We start from the raw sequence: 4,834 nt of genomic DNA, 5'->3' as shown, positions 1-4,834 counted from the left end.
GTCTCTCATTTTTCATTCTGACCAAGTGCCAGTAAAATTTCAGTCTCCTGGTCCTGATGACTGTTCCCAGGTCTTCTAAATTCATATATATTTCCTCATTGGATTTTCTCCTTTATCCCTCTTGTATTAATTTGGATCCGTGAATATTCTCAATCTTCAGGACCTTCTCCAGGAACGGAAGGCTGACTGTTTCCATACCATATATAAACAAAAGGTGTTCCTAAGGATGCCAAAACATTAGCGGCCATTATTTAGTTTGTTATAATTCTATTTTGATTCTGAAAATTTAACTTTAATAATTATAAATTAATAATGAAAAATTATATTAAGTCTTTATCGATATAATACAATTCTAACAGGTGTGTACTAAAGTAATGTCTATGGGCATATAAAATTGCACTGAACCATCGTCCCAATCATCTTTTCCTCGTATAAGAAATAAATGTTTTAGTAAAAAAAAAATTATAGCGATGCTGTGGTAGGATAATAAAAAAATATGAACAAACTTTATTGTTTTTTTATGAAAACATCTAAGTCTAAATGTAAGAGCATTGCACTTTTGACATCATTGAATTGCATATTTATACAATGCGTACTACATAAGAACCTTCTTAACCTATTTTAATGGCACATTTATTGCTGTTGTAGCATTAGCAAGCTTTTTCAAGAAACGCTTCCAAAGCAGCCTTAATTTTTTTCCTTGGAGTTGGTTTCGCTCCCTTGACCTCAACATCCTTCTGCTGAGTTGCTTTCTTCTCTGCGGGTCATTGGGTTCTCTGAAACTAGTGACAGGTCAATGATTACCTTCAATGAAGTTTTGCTACATAATTTTACAATATTATAAATAATTTGAAATAAAATAACAAAAACAATTTTAGAAAATGATAGTTTATTAATAAAATTAACTCAGTGAATGCTCCTTATGATGAGCTATTCTTTGTCCAAAAAGTTGAATGATTAATAAAGATGTTAAATTTAGACCATACATAAAATTTTATGTACATTACTTGTGGACCCATCAATGCTTAGCTATATTTGATGATGTATACAAATTAAGCGAACACTATTGAAACTATGATATCAATTAATGTATAGGTGAAGTGATAAGTTGTAACTTTAGTAACAGAAATGGTAACAGCTAACTTGTATAATCGATAATAAATGACCTCATTTATTTGATTTTTTCCTTATTCTTTTAGACAGTGTGATTATCTGATATTGTCACATATATAATACATCAAATATGAATAGTTTTTATATAATAACTCTCATTGTGCTTCAATATTAGTACTGAAGCGAAACAATGCACAAACCGCATCTAATTAAACAAATTAGAACTGGAGATATAAAATAAAACGTAAGTATTTCTTTATTTGGTCCCTATGAGGGCATTTTTTTTTTTAAATACTTTTTATTTATTGATAGATATTGCAATCTACCACACTGTTGCGGGCAATAGGTAATAGTGATGAATGAACACATTCATACTAAAATAAGAATACAAATAAAAAAATGAATGAAAAAAAAATCTCTCTTAAAGTATGCAAACAGAAGGATAAACAAAATGAACATAATTAAACTATCTGTATGAAAAAAAATATATAATCTCTAGTCACATTTACACTCTTATATACAATATTTACAGAATCGACCTGAGGATCCCTGAGCCCACTCTATTCCCCACGTGTGAGGGGTAGAGCAGAGCTCAAAAGATCCCAGTGCATCCCTCTAGCTGCATCACTGGTAGTGAGCCAGAGGAGGCTGAGATAAGTGGGCTCGGGGATCCTCCGGTCGATTGTGTAAATATTGTATACAAGAGTGTAAATGTGACTAGAGATAATATTTTTTTATTATTATTTATGTTATTTATTTATTTTTTACATAGTTTGATTATGTTCATTTTGTATATCCTTCTGTTTGTATGTATTTTAAGAGAGATTTTATATATTTTTATGTGTTTTATTTTTGCATTTATTTATTTATTTTTATTTTATGTTAGTATGAATGTGATCATTCATCACTATTACTTATTACCCACAACTATGTGGTAGATTGTAATATCTATCAATAAATAAAAAAGATCAATTAAAAAAAAAAATTTTTTAGTGAACTAAAATTCATTTAATAGGATCAGTACTATTTTTATTTTTCCGAAAGAGACAAATCGATTGGTATACAATAATTTTTTTTTTTCTACGACACAGGAAGTGGGCTATTAAGCCATTTTCCCTCTCGCAGCCCAATACAATAACTATGAAAAAAATGTGTACTCTTTTGTTAATAACTTTTTTTACCCAAAAAATCAGGATAGGCATTAATATTCTGCAAAAAAAAAAAAACCATCAGTATGATAGTGCATGAAGTACGAACAACAAATATTGATTCTTATATGTATTAGATATAGGACCAATTAGGTACCAAACCCTGCAATTTCTGAGAATTTAATCAATGTCGTAGTGATGTTATGCCCGAACACAAATTTGAATGCAGGCAGACCAAGAGACATGAAACCAAATTTGTTTATTGGTGTCTAAAACGTAAAATGTCAATGAAAAATTTCAATTCTTAGAAAATTTAGTTTTTCCATTTCCCTCGTGAATACTAATATTTTCTATTTTCGGTAGCGAGGAAGCAAAAGCATATAAAGTCTAAATACCGCTTCCTGGGACGCATCAGAATTTACTTTTCTATTTTCTCCTGAACGGATGTTCCGATTTTGAATCTGTGAAGAACATTTTGTGTTTTTTGAATATAGAAATTAGGTTAGAAAAACACTAATCGAATAATAAGGAAAATAAGATGCAAAAATATGAGTTAACGATAAATTTTTAAAAATGTGATCTTATAGGCACTTGCAGAACCGTTCACTGAAATCAATGAGAAATTCCACGATATTATGGTATTTATACAGCGATCGTGAAGAGAAAAATACGTTTTTTTTACAAGCGGAAGGAGAATGGGATGGGATGGTTACCGGTTGGAACGAGACGGCAACTCAAGGCTGCTAAAACTAACTTTCTCATTGCAATACATAAATTTGAGAACAGTCAAATTAAATTTGTATTGGTATTCTGTTATTATTTATTTCTACACTAATATTGAAAATAATTTGTATTAATTTTTTTCTCACATGAACTATCTAATTATTATTAATAATTACTATTAGTATTTCCTGAATCGTGAGATTTTAGCCTATTGTTTGATTTTAATTTTTTAATAATTTTTATTGGATGTTATGATTTTTTTAAAAATTATCCACAACTATTGTCATATATACTGTTGCACCTGGAACATAAAATTTGGTTTGTTGAATTATTATTATTTGTTATCGTAAAACTTTGTTACTACATTCTACATTTTCATCGAATATATTTCTTATAAAATGATGGTCGTTAGGAATTCTTGGGAAAATTAATATCTCTAACATCACTGGAACCTAATCCGAAATTTCACCTTTATTGGGATGTTGTGTACATCTAATAGCAATCAAATATGGAACTCAGAACCTTAAAAAATATATAAACCGTTCAAAATCGTTTTGAGTAATAAAAAGTACATAAAAGAAAAATTATCTTTATGATTGAAATTTGTAGAAAATTAACTAATAAAATATCAACCAAAAACTTCACTTATGGTATTATTGGTCGCTGTAAGTACCATTTGGGCATTATGAAGGAAAATCATTATAAAAATACTAATAATTGTGGGGATCGTGTGGCAAATCCAGGATCAAAGAAATAAATGTAGATTTCGGTATATCTTATTGTTGTAAATATGTTAAAAGAATTATATTTTTTTTGTAGTTTTTTATTTACATATTACACGTAATAAGTGCGTAGGTTTTCCAACAAAATGCTGTGAAACTTTGTCAGGTACATGGACAAACATGACGGACCAGAGGCCAAATTTTTTTTTGTCCTGAAAAATTAATAATTTCAATAATATTATATAAGTAATTTCATATACGTGAAAATAGAGTAAGTTAGGGCAAGGGTCCCAAAGTGCTTGTTTCAGAATGTTGGGGGTTCGATTTCCACCCAGGTCAGTCAGTATTTATTTCATGCATCTTGAGAAATGAATCTTGACGTTCCAACTCTGGGACTGTATATACGTTATCAATGGATGACTTTGGCTACAAAAAAAAAAGTTAAAATATGAGAAAAGTTAGAAAAGGATTTATCGGCCAAATACTGCACTCTTTTTATCTTTAATACATAGTCAAGGAAATAAAAAATTAATCCTGAGTTATTTTTTTTTTTAAATGCATTTCACTAGAATTACGGAAAAAAGCTCTAGTTTTTAGAGCTTAAAGTTCTATTTAAGCCCAAAAAAAAATCAGATCAAAGTTCATTTTTCAGGTAGCGTCGGCCAATTAAGAAAAAGTAAAACATAGACAACCTCATTTGAAAAGAACATTTAATTTGGATTTGAATCCTTTCCGTTTCAGGGACGTAGCCTCGTTACAATCTTCAAAGCATATTATGCACGACCTCGCACACTTTGGATAAGTGGCGATAATTTACACATTCTTCTCTGTGGCCGTTTCTTACGTTGGGAGTTATCTCAAGTATTAAGTAGATAGCGTATAGTCCTGGATGCTCTAGGAACTACTTCGAGACCACAACTGTTGATAATGTGTAACAGATAGAATAATACAGGAAAGTAAATTTTTAATAAGCACTATTGTTGTAGCTGCCAACATCACAGCATGAATTTATGTATTTTTTTGCATACATTCATATCCGTTTATTGCTAACACTTATGAGAGTCGATCTGTCCTATTGAAATTTGTTTTGTATAATAACACAATTATTTTCACGATTTGTTGAATAGA

At 29.9% G+C, this 4,834-nt stretch overlaps 1 long non-coding RNA gene across 3 annotated transcripts in view; it reads right to left on the bottom strand.

Annotated features, from left to right (window-relative positions):
- Window positions 1-479: 479 nt before the first annotated feature.
- LOC136796350 (uncharacterized) overlaps window positions 480-4,834 on the bottom strand; it is a 201,575-nt gene continuing 197,220 nt past the window's right edge. For all 3 annotated transcript variants that reach the window (XR_010844050.1, XR_010844051.1, XR_010844052.1), the window contains one exon: window positions 480-782. This is a non-coding gene — a long non-coding RNA (uncharacterized lncRNA). The remainder of the gene's footprint in view (window positions 783-4,834) is intronic.

This window comes from Halyomorpha halys, unplaced genomic scaffold (genome assembly GCF_000696795.3).
Source record: "Halyomorpha halys isolate HHAL.00 unplaced genomic scaffold, Hhal_1.1 Scaffold8.1, whole genome shotgun sequence".
Taxonomy (NCBI): Eukaryota; Metazoa; Arthropoda; class Insecta; order Hemiptera; family Pentatomidae; genus Halyomorpha; species Halyomorpha halys.
The sequence above is the reverse complement of the archived record's forward strand: the minus strand, read 5'-3'. Positions and strand labels throughout refer to the sequence as shown.